Source organism: Orbicella franksi, chromosome 3 (assembly GCF_964199315.1).
Source record: "Orbicella franksi chromosome 3, jaOrbFran1.1, whole genome shotgun sequence".
Lineage (NCBI taxonomy): Eukaryota > Metazoa > Cnidaria > Anthozoa > Scleractinia > Merulinidae > Orbicella > Orbicella franksi.
The window spans coordinates 23655080-23667662 of record NC_138147.1 but is presented as its reverse complement, the minus strand read 5'-3'; the positions used below and the strand labels follow the sequence as shown (position 1 = coordinate 23667662).

Sequence of the window (12583 nt, the reverse complement as noted above, 5' to 3'; positions counted from 1 at the left end):
TTCCACAACAGAATTTGAAACAGGGTTTTAGCAAAACTCTCATGTAAAGACAGGTCACGTAAAAATAGCTTTCAGTTGTTGACAACTCACTTACACACTAGGTTTGTTAGTTGTCAATAAAATTTAGACGTCGATAACAAATAGTTAACAACAACAAAGTACTAAACTCATAGTAAATTTACCTCAGGAAGTAAAAGTGGAAGCTTTCAGTGACATATCCCTACATTAGACAAGGAAAAACAACGGGTACAACTAATGACCGTAAAGTAATACCCTGACATGAAACTTGCTCTACATCATTTTTCCGTCTTCAGCTGTCGTAAGTAATGTGAATCGCATTCTGCCGTTTTCGGGAGTCGCTTCAGATATGAAACACCTTATAACACCTTAAGGTTACAGTATACCTTCAGGGGTGTCTCGCGCGCAAGCGATGTAGCGCGTGCAGTTTAAGCTGTAGATACCTAAACCCCTATATCAAATTAAAGCTTATGGAGCTGGCTATCAAACTATACCAAGAATTTTGAAAGAAAATGAATTGTCGAATTTTTCACGACCACTAAATGCGAGCGCCCGAATCACCTTTCGAAAGCTACAAGTCAAAGCGAATTTCGTTTTTCGCCAATTTAATGTTTTCCTCGGTTTCAGGGCCCAAAGCGCTTAAAAACCGTGTCTGCGTTTTGGCATATTCGATTGCAGTAAAAAGTTACAGAACATTTTCGAAATAGGATTAAAAAAATGCGGAGTGATCGTACAAAAATCGCTCTCGAAGAAAAAGTATTTCGAAATTAACAATTCCCAGAGACGGTTTTGTAGTTTATATGTTAAACTAGCCACTGTCCTAATTTAAGGGCGATTGAACAAATTCCCTTTGAGTTATAACTCTTTAAAGTGTCTGCTTCAAGTGAAAAAATTTATTCGAGAATACAGCGCTAAGAAAAATTTTCTGCTTCGCAAACAAACTCCGCCCACAAACGCCTTCAACTGGGTTCTCAGATAACTAAGCCAATCAGTGCAGGGAAACTCTACTACCGTTAACCTCCTGGTGAAATTTACGCGCGAATCTCTAAAAAACTCTTGTGTTTCGCAATGCGCTCAAGGAACCGGAGGCAGAGAGAGAATTTTTCTGTAGCTTGGTTTTTCTTGAAGCTGGTCTGGCAAAATGGGGAATACTAAAAAGGATACGAACGCTAGAGTGGCTGAGCGAAGGAAACAAACAAAAGATAGCGCGGAGTGCAACTGTGTGTGGGCAACTGTGCATGAGTCCGACGATTCGTCGATATCGGACTCATCAGAAGAGTCTTTGTCAGCATCCCTGTTATTGCTGTCAAGTTCCGAAATTTTTACAGAACCTTTCTTTTCTCTTACCACGAATATTTGCCCGCCTTATACGATAACTATAGCTTCATCCGCGTGGCGAACGTTCGCTTCTTCACTCATTGATGTATTTTCATTCGTTCTTCGCTGTTTTCGCTTTCTCGAACCGGTCCATGGTTTAAACGTGGTCTATGTTTACTTATAACTTAATAGAGACACGCCTAATATCAAAAATGCTGGGTAGTCAGAACAACAATGCTGATCAACTGAGTAGTCAATTCGTGACATCCATATAGGTAATTCCCGCGAAAATCGTCTCGGTTGATTGCATACGCGCCATAGGGCTGTCAATCAAGAGGTAAACTTTTACTTCCGGTGAAAACGTAAAACCGCCATTTCTCCGCCAATATTAAGCCTTTTTCAAAAATTTTTTTCAGAAATTAGAGATTATTCTTCGACCACTATTTTGACCCAAAAATCCAAATTTGAAGAAAATTGCCGACCCGGAGGTATACTGTAACCTTAAATTAACTTTATTATGAACTATTTTAGCCTATTGTCTATTTATTTCAGTATCAAAGATCTATCAAACAGTTCCAAGATACAAGTATGTGTTACGTAATTGCGAACTTTAACACAACATTCTACTGTTCAAGCTTGATATATTGATTTGAATATCTTAGTCCATGTTTCGGTTGGCCGGAGAGCTAAAACTTCTCATTCGTAATAGTCTACATCTTCAAGCGGGCTATCTGTGCTGTCGGAAACCTGTTTGGCGGAAACATCAAAAGATATCAACTGAATGGCAAATTGATGGTATGCCGTTAGTCTTGATTAATTCTTAAAAACGTTTAAAACAGATCTAAAAATGATAAAGAGAGAACAATTAAATTTTCGACTGCCTTCTGCGATATTCTCCAGAGAAAAGGCTCTGTTAGTGTTGATTATATTATTGAGATTGAAGCTTATTCGACATTGGTTTGGATTTACTTTTCACTCATCTTCATTACGGCTTTCCTTTTTTTTATAACTGCATGATATTTTGCTACCAAATTGAGACGTTGAAAACAGTGTTTTAGAATTTCTAACCCCGTTAAATACAGCCTCAAGGCTTACAGAAGTGTGCCCATCACCTTCATAACTCGAATAAGATTGTTAAAAGCAAAAGAAAATGAAAAGATGCTTACTTGTCTTGCGCTCAAGCTCCGTTTCCCATTAACACAACCTGTCTTTCTCCGAGTCCAAGTTAAACAACCTGGATCAAACATGGACTTCATCCTCTCACGGCGCTCGTTGACTTTGTTCGTAAAGCGGTCTTGAAAATCATTCTCGACATCTCTGAATTTGTCGTAACTGTCCCCTCGACAAGTAGCCACGAACAAAACCACTGCAGCAAACACAAATACACATAGTGTCTTCATTTCGCTCACAACTCGGTGGGACTTTAGGCGTTTGAGGAGGCTATATGAGTTTAACTGAAAGTTTTGTTTTGTCGAAGTAGTTTTATAACACTGCCTCAGCTGTAATTTGAAGAACTTCAGCTTGATTCGCCATTTAAACCACGCCTTGGATGATAAGAACAGCTTGACGTGGGAGTTTTTACAACAGCCTCCCCGAAATTATTTGAATTCAATCACGAGCTATTTCGGCGCTTTTTATTTTTTGAATAGAAAATGGCTGCCGCAAAACAGCTTGAATTTTCTTTATTCTGTAGAGTTTTCGACTAATTACAAATTTAACCAGAACAGATGTTGAACAGGTTTCATCGAGGACGCTTAGTCTCCTGTTTATTTTATTTTAATGGGAAGGAATTCTATCGTTTGGTCTGCACTTTGTTAAACATTTTGTGATTATATCTTGCTTTAATTTGGCAAGTTTTAGGAAATTCTTTGAAATACCTTTCAAAGTACACAAAGAAGAAACGTTGCTGTGAGGTCAGACAGTCGAAAAGTAGACATTGGAGAACATTGCACTTAAAGTTTTTTACACATGAATGAATCATTTAAGAAGCCGGCAAAAAAAAGGGGGGGGGGGATAGAGGGAGGGTAAAGGTTTGTTTTAGTATGTGGCAAGTTATCAACATATTACGTTTCGTAGAGACATGAAAGAGCCGTCTGACATGACAATTCAAGAGATGGTTTTCACGAGTTATTACACGTATCAAACCGTACATGTCTTTAAAGGTTTACTTCATAGTATCATTCATGTATTAATCTGTATTCGTATTAATCTATAAAATTGATCTATATTCGTATTCCTTTTCTAACTTTATACAACTGCTGCTATGCCTGTTGCTATGTAAAAAAACTGTGTATATTCCTTGAATTTCACTCCCATCTAAATATTTTTTCTCAAGTATTCAGGGGACTCAGGTGTATCCACCTTTTTATTTTGAGAAAAGTGACTTTTTCGACATACTGTTTCAGGATACCATTCCATCTTAAATACTAATTCTATCTATAGTCTGGATGATGTGGACATTTTAGTTTGATTTAAGCAGGTTTGAAAATGCGGCCAAGTGTGTGACACGGTGTTCTTTTCCTGAGCTGACTGAAACGTGTGGAAAGCGAGCAAGCTAGTTTTCTTCCCAAATATTTCTTCTACAATCTCTTCTCAATAAAGTCGTCAATATTTTGGAAAATTTTGGCAAGCGAGAAAGCTTTGTGGGGAAATCACGAATAAATCAAGTCGTTGAAAATTGTACGCCCCATTGAGCGAAATTCAAATGAAGCAAGAGTTTAATTAATCAGATCAGCGCCTAGCTGTCTTCGCTATCAGCAAGATTACTGTGCTGTTCAGAGTCGATCACGATAAAATTAACAAACCTCACTGAAATGCCAAGCTTATTTTTATGCCAAAAATCTGTTTTCTAAACGATATTGCCCTAGTTTTTTTAAATCGTACCGAGCATTTCTTCTTGTTTTTCGTCATTCAGTCGCTTTTGTATATTCACCAAACGTTTCCTTTAATGTTTTGTATCAAACTCTACGTAGACTCAGTTGAGTTAATCGTGACTGTCTATGGCTTTCTATGGCTTCCTATGGTTTGTTTTGTAGTTTCCAGAATGGCAGTGCCCATTATTTCTTGTACAGTGTATTTCCGCGGTTGAAGCTGACCAAATCTTTTCTAGCCACTTTTTTCGTAGAATTTTCGCTTTCCGCAGAGGGAAACTGGCCATGCTATAAGTCAAAACTCAGGCGGCATAATGACTGATAGCTGAGAGGCAGTGAACCAATCAGAAATCAACAAGTCGAGAATTTAACAACGGGTGTCGAACCGATATGGCGCATTAAAGACTGAGAGGCATCCAGCTTAAGTAGATATGTATTCTTATTTTTTAAGCACTGAAACTGATTTGATTTTAATTTCGTATAATAGTTCCAATTGAAGGTTTTTAATAGACTTGTCTACTTTTATGAGCACCATACAGTTCTGGGCGAGAGCAAATCCTGTTTAGAGACTGTATAGTCGTGATTTCTTGTGTTATCGGTGTAAGTATGTTTATAGTTAGTCCCATGTTGAAAAATCTTTTGGGTTCTCGAACTTCTCGCGGTCTGAGAATCCAAACACGCCCATAGCTTAAGAAGTTCTAAAACCACACCTTTTCCCGGCATTCTGTCAGGTTGCCCCAACCATTTGACAGCACTCATTTATACCCCTGGGTAGAGAAAGGTACCATGAGAGTCAAGTGTTTTACTCAAAAACATAACGCAATGGCACGGCTAGACCTCGAACCCAGACCGCTCCGTCCGGAGTCCAGCGCCCTCTTGTCACTTCCTCTGTTTGGCGGGTCGTCAAGACATTGTGTCATGCTGTAAGATCTAGTCACGTGATAGGAAAATACTTTGAGGTGTCAGAAGATGAAGTTGTCAGTGACATATTCGTAAATTAGAAAAAAAGGAAAAACAAATATGGCTACAACTAATGACCAAAATGTTTAATATGCTGACATCAACGCTGCAAACAGTAAATTTGCTCTACATTATTCTTCCATCTTTCAGTTATCGTTGATAGTGTGAGGCGCAGTTTCCCCCTTTCTGATTCCATTACAAATAACGAACCAAAACACCTTAAATTGATTTTATTATGAACTATTTTACATTTATTCAAGTATGGAAGATCTATCAAACAGTTCCAAGGCACATGACAAGATATAACATTTATCTTTAATAACGTATGTGTTATGTAATTGCGAACTTAACCACAACATTTTACTGTTCAAGCTTGATATATTGATTTGAATATCTTAGTCCATGTTTCGGTTGGCCAGAGAGCTAAAACCTCTCATTCGTAATAGTCTACATCTTCAAGCGGGCTATCTGTGCTGTCGGAAACCTGTTTGGCGGAAACATCAAAAAATATCAATGAGAATTAATAGTAAGCTTGATCTTCATAACCTAAAGAAATTCGAGATTGAGACGAGACTTTCATTCATTTTCATTACGGTTTTGCGGTTTTCTTTATAACTGCATAGCGGATGTGAGTCCAGCTCCGTGATTTGGGATTTCTTACCCCGTTCAAGACAGCGGTAAGGCTTCAAAATGCGTGCAAACCCCCTTCATTACTCTGATAAGATTTTAAGAGCAAAGTTAAAGAAAATAAAAAGATGCTTACTTGTCTTGCGCCAAAGCTTCGTTTCCCACTGAAACATTCTGGGTTTCTCCTTGTCCAAATCAGGCAACCTGGATCAAACATGGACTTTATCTGCTCCCGGCGCTCGTTGACTTTGTTCCTAAAGCGATCTTGAAAATCGTTCTCAACATTTCTGAAAGTGTCATAACCGTCCCCTCGACAAGTAGCGACGAACATAACCACTGCAGCAACCACGAATACACACAGTGTCTTCATTTCGCTTGCAGCTCAGTGGGGCTTGAGGCGTATGAGGAAGCTATACGAGTTTAACTGATAAAAGTTTTGTTTTGTCGAAGTAGTTTTATAACACTGCCTGAGCTGTGTTTTGCTGAACTTCAACTTGATTCGCTATGTAAACGACGCCCTGGGTGATCGCAACAGCTTTAAAAACATTGACGCGGGAGTTTTTACAACAGGCTACGCCAAAATTTATTGAATTCAATCCCAAGCTTTTTTAGTGTTTTTTATTTTTTGAATAGAACATTTCTTTGGCAAAACAGCTTGGGTTTTCTTTATTCTGTAGAGTTTTTCGACTAATTACAAATTTAACCAGAACAGGTGCGGAACAGGTTTTATTAAAGACGCGTAGTCGCCTGCCGACATAATAAAATGGAAGGAATTCTTTCGTTTAGTTTACACTTTGTTAAGGTTTAAAGATTTTATTCTGCTTTGCTCTGCATGTTTTATCGTTTCTGGTATTTTAATACAACAGATAAGAAATGTGAATATGTCGTGTATATTTTGGACATCATTGGACATCTGTTTGTAAATTGAAAGCATGATTAGCGATCAAACTTAATTGCTTTTGTGTAGAAGTACCCATTGTAGGTGCCGAGACCTGTAATATTCTCTCTGCTTGATAAGGTATAAACAAATCGAGTTTTCGTTCCTTTCTTTTGTCAACTTAAATACTTGGAAAAGATGTTTCCCATTTTGGGTTAAAACGTCTAAAAACAGAGTTGAGTCCTTAATCATTAGGCAGTTTTTGTCTGGTTTTGAAATTCAAGAATACTTCATCTCAGTTATGGGTCGTGACTTGAGTCCCTGGCTCGCGTAACCTTCCACGTGATTTATTTTCGTTTCATACCTCCTTTTCAGTTCTCGAATTACAAAGTTAGGACTAAGCGGGAGAAGTAAATCAACAAAACAGCTTTTCACCAAGCCGCTCATTCATGCCAACTTTGATGTTATTTTAAAGGCAAAAGAAGCAATTATTGCGATAAAGTCCAGTGACACAGTAGGAGACAAAAATATTGAAGAAACTAGAAAAAAACAAGGAAACACTTAGGCTTTATTTAAATATAATTCATGAAAATGGCGTGTGGTTATGAAGCGAATTGGTGGGAACACACATGAGGTATACAATCTTTGTCAGTCACTTATTGCTACAATTACGGCTTTGTCAGGAAAAGAAGCAAGTAAGAAGACAAGAATGTCAATACCAACGAAAGAAACACCTGACTGAAAACTGGGTTTGTTAATAGATCACTGTGTATAAGCCAACTTACTGACAATTTCGAATGCTTGCATTGCACAATTTAAAACTCCAGTATCAAGTTAGAATAATGTTCTTTTATTTACGGGATATGCTGTATTGGACTGGCTCTCGGACAAATTCAGTGACGAAGATATCGACGTTCATTCCTAGTTTATCTTGAACGTGATTCATCTAAAGGTGATTAGAAAGAATGACTTTAATATCAATCCAAACCCTGAAAAATACGTCATGCCGTCATGCCGGATTATTACAAAAAATGTATGCTTGTATTCAAAAAGGTTTAAAGCAACCTGATTTTAGAAATCTTCACTTAAAGGGATTGCTGGGATTCACTTAAATCACCTTGCGAATCCTATTCGTAACACAAAGAAAACAAAATGAAGTGTGGAAATGAATTGAAATTGGTAAGATACCAAAGAATGAAATCGATAACCCGCTCAAAGTAATGAAATTTTCAATAAGGAACACTTTTGTAGATAATTCTCTTCATTCTTCAAGGAACACCATCGATAAACAAATGATTTAAGAAAAGTGCCAAGCACATGATATCACAGTGGGTGTTCTTCACGTTACGCAAACTTTTTGCAGAAAACAGAAAAAAAAATTGCATTCCAAGCTTTTTCACTGTTGCTCAGAGGTGCCTCCGCCATGAACTACCGGCTTAACTGGTTTTCGACTGAGGGCAAAGTGACAAACGCATCTTCAAATTAACAAAATTTTGGTCTTTTTCTTTTCTGGTGTAATCCTTAAAATCAAGCGGTAAACTGAACATCTGGCAAAATCTTAGTTTTGAAAATATTATAGAACTTAATTCTGCTCATAGAGATATCCCCCGTTTCGCCTATCTTTTCTTTACGACGAATATAAATTAGTTTTCCATTTAACTCTCATCGTACCACGATAGAAACGTTTTCATGTGAAATCCCAACACGAGTACATTTGTTGAACAAAACCCACCTTCCCAGTAAAGAGGATCTGATCTGTCCTCAACTTGAACAAAACATTATTGAAGCACTTTGTTATGTTTAAACTAGCCAAAAGAAATAATTGCTTTATTTTCTATTCCTTTGTGAACTGCGAATACAATTGGACTGCGTAAATAATTTAGTTCATGATTTCAGCCAAAAGGACGTTATCACTACTTAATTAAAAACTGTCTTTCATCGCAAAAATAAAACTGAACCGGATAAGAGAGATTTGAAGAATCATCATAACTGACAGGGCTAGCTATTACATCGACCAATCTTGTAAGCGTTTGAATTAGTTATAACTTTCGCATAGTTATCGGTTTCTTATTTACAAGCACTTGTACAAAATGACCAAAAGCAAGATATAATTCGTATTATGTATCACAGAACAGCGAAGACTCTGGTAATGAGATTTTTCTAGTAATGTTACTGTGGTAGCTGAATTTTTGATTGTGGAGCTTACATTGCATTTTTTCAACATAAAAACATTTTTTAAAACAAAGGATTCTTCAAGATCTAACAGATTTTTCTTCTCGCTTTGTTTCGCCTTCTCATTTTAGGAAAAAAATTGCTCGATTTAATTTATTGTTCATACAAGTTTTGAGGTTTGCTTTTTGAGAAATAAACAGTGACGAAGAAGTTATCCCCGAAGCATCTGACTGTCTTTAATTAAGCGCGCTAACATATTTCTCAAAATTTTCTGTCATTTATTTTCAGTGCTACGCAGCAAATATCTATTCTGTGGCGGCAAAAACTTAGTTTGGACTTTCTACCAAATCAATCATTTATTATCATTTTTTTTTGAAATTTTTCATTTCCTAATGAATCGAAGCCTAAACGCCGGGAAATTTAGCTTAGTTAGATTAGGAAAGGGTAAAATGCTTATGCGTGAAATAAAGAGACATTACCGAGCCATATGTCTCATATTGTTGCCGTAAACTTCCTTGTTCCTCGACTACTGCTAGCCTGAGAAACGATAAACTACCTAAAGGAGGGTTGAATTTCGCCCTAATCTGCCCTTTCAACCCCCCAAAACTATAAAATAAAAACGTTTGATTCCGAAAATTTTTTAACTGGAAAAAAGATAGGCACCGTGACTGTGCTGTTCAAATACACAAAACAGTGACACATGTGAGCACTAGAACCCAGACCTCACGCACCGCGCGTCCCAAGTTATTTAGTAAGTAAACCCCTTTTGGCGCCTGGTATGTCAGCTGATAATGTCCGCGGCTGAGATATTGTCCGAAAAATGAATATTTGGCCGAGAAGTGAAGCTTGGAGGGCAAATGTGAAATTTTGAGGACAATCTCTCAGCCAAGGACATTATCAGCCAACATACCAACCAGCCAGAAAGGGGTTTATTTATTTTATAACCCTCCCATTAATTTTCTGCATATTTTGTTGACTTTTTTGTACTTATCAGAACAACATTGGCGACCAGTTTTTTATCAGCGGATTCCACGAAAAGAGTTTGTTTTTCTCCCATAAAAAATAATAAAGATGAAAAGGGTAATTCTAGAGCTGGATTTTTTCTTTTTAGCTTTGTTTCTTTTCAACAGAAACAGTCGCAGGGCAATTATCGACGCAGGCGGAGGTTATTGCGTGATAACTGCCCAGTAATTTTGCACCACGTGACGTAAAGTAGCCAATAGAATTGCGCGAAAATTAAGCGTGGGATATAAAAGTTTATATATTGATTTACAAAGAAAACCCTTTGAGATTATATGTCACCTGTGGATAATGTTTCAACACCATGAGACTTCCGTTATTTAAAAAGCGGACCAAATTTATGTTTAGTCTCAAAATGTTAGTCAAGCAGGCGTTCAAAATTATTTCTCGACTACTCATCAACACCACTATCCAGAGAGTCTGTGGCCACAGAATAGAGGCTCCTTTACGAATTTTTTTTGTAAGCTGGTAACAATGTAATGCATAACATTATTACTTCTACTGGTCATCTTTGTTTGGTGAATTCGGACATCTCTTTACTATTAAAAAAAAAACTGGCTCGGTCACATCACCAAAATATGAACATTATTCACCTTTTCGTCTTTATAATGTTCGCTTACAAGCCTCACTTGGCGGATTTCTCAAAGAAGTCTTTGTTTCTTTCTTCCCTTCTATCACGCAGAAAGAAAAGACACGCCACGAGTTTCATAATTACTTTTTGAGAGGTACCAGTCAGGGCACAGCAAGTGGTAATCAAAACTCAAAATAGCTGTTTCGTCTAACTCAGGTTCGAAAGTTAATAATAATTAATAATTAATAATTTTTTTGCGAACGACCCCCCAAAACAGGCCAACTGAGGAACTTGATTAAAAGTCCTTCAAACAAGCTGAATCAAATTGTCTTGTGAAGGTAGCAAAGAAACAGCATATAAAGACATCATTCCCAAAGTGCTAAGATATATTTTAATCTAATATGCAAGGATTGATACAAAGATCGAGATCCGTAATCACGTGATCACGTGACGTCTTCTCCTCCAATCAAAAAATTGTTTTAGTTTCGCGAGTAAAAGCGGGAAAAAGGACGATTCAATTCTTTTCACAATCTCTACTGACAAAATCGATCTACAACGAAAGAAACGCAGTGGGTCAAACCGTTCAAAGAAATCCCGTTCTATTCGTGCTATGTCCTAGCTTTCCACCACTTCAGCCGCTAAAGTTCAGGCAGGCGAGTTAGACAGCAAAGTCAACAGAATGCCAGAAACATATACCAGAGAAATGTGCTTCTTCTGGTTAATTAGAAACTGATAAAGACACGAGAACTAGTCACAAATTCACTTTGGTTGTGGAATAGTTCGTGCTTTAGCTTGGAAAATGTTCGACTATATGCGTGCCTTAAGTTAACAGGGCTCGGTATGAATTTTTTGACACAGTGGTCATTACGTTGCCTATCGCTAAGAAAAAGTCATCTTCTTTCCCACAAGTGGAATCTGATCCCATGAATTTTGAGCATAATAGCATAAAATTCGACAGGTACAATTAGCAAGGTGTAGGTAGTTAACTTGCTGCTGGTTTGTAATAAAGCTAAATATCTTAACGTTTTCAAAACTTGGATTATGTGGCTGGAAATCAGGAGCTGGAAATACTCGTAGTTCTAGTTCCCTATATTGCCGGAAGTGAAACATACGTTCCACCTGTTCAATGGAAGTTATTGAATAACATCCTGTTTACAAAAACAAATCATTTAAAATTGGGTTAATTAAAGAAATGTTGTTTTTGCAGAATTTATAAGGAAGACTTTGTTCACCTCAAAACTGCTCTTTGGAATTGCTTGTCTCTGTATTCGGTGGTCTGATCTCCGTGATGAAAATTTAAGCTTAACTCTGGAAGATGTTATGTGTCACCAAGAGATCTCTTGTTTGCATATAATTAGCATAATCTGCACCACAACATAAAACCCTTGATTACTTATACAATCTTCGGTTTAAAAAGGAATCGGGTGCGTCGACTTTACTTTGTGACCAAACTCTGATCTGTCGGAGCTTTCATCTCAGTGAGTCTTTCAAAACGGCGGTTCCTCCCCCAGGTATTTCGCCTGATGAAGACAGGTGGGTCGCCTTTGCTTTTTCGTTTGAAAGAGCTTCCTGAACCTTCCACGATAAATTATTCTCTTGTCACCGAATATTTGACTTGTCGGAAAATTTTGGTTGCGCACAGGGAGTTTATGCACAGGCAGTCCATGCACAGGCAGCCCAAGCTCTCTCTATGAACTACACAAGCAACACAATATGGCATCGAATTATAAGGGTTTATATGGGATTTTCTACAAGATATCCATGGAGGTAGTTAAAAGTGAAAATTCTCAATAAAAATGGCTTACCTTATTCCATACGTGTGTTGTTTGCTCCTGGTGTGGTTATTTTACTGACTGAACTTGATTTAAGCGACTTTTTTGAATTCCGGTTTTCTCTTTATAAAGAGAGGACAAGGCGAAACACCTCAGTCGGACAGCCTGCAGAACGAAGTCAAAAATCCCAGGCTAAAATGTACCCACGGCCACAAATCCACCGCAGAATTCAAGGGCAAAGGTTGATCTTTCATTTCAATCCTCTAGCAACACAATTGCAACCCTGCGAGCGAAGCCAGGCGGCTCTTCGTGTCCCCAGTGAAACGACAAAACGATGGAAGAGCTCCGTGTCTGTTTGATCCGCGACCCAACGACCGTT

The 12583-nt window shown here is 37.7% G+C and overlaps 2 long non-coding RNA genes across 2 annotated transcripts; both read right to left on the bottom strand.

Moving 5' to 3' along the window:
* Positions 1–161: 161 nt before the first annotated feature.
* LOC145483118 (uncharacterized) lies at positions 162–3094 on the bottom strand. The gene is made up of 3 exons (XR_014048879.1): positions 2502–3094; positions 1836–2082; positions 162–386 (listed from the first exon to the last, which is right to left on the bottom strand). It is a non-coding gene; the product is annotated as an uncharacterized LOC145483118 (long non-coding RNA).
* A 1057-nt stretch (positions 3095–4151) lies between these two features.
* LOC145482750 (uncharacterized) lies at positions 4152–6539 on the bottom strand. Its single transcript, XR_014048807.1, has 2 exons — positions 5929–6539; positions 4152–5649 (listed from the first exon to the last, which is right to left on the bottom strand). It is a non-coding gene; the product is annotated as an uncharacterized LOC145482750 (long non-coding RNA).
* Between the last annotated feature and the right edge of the window lie 6044 nt (positions 6540–12583).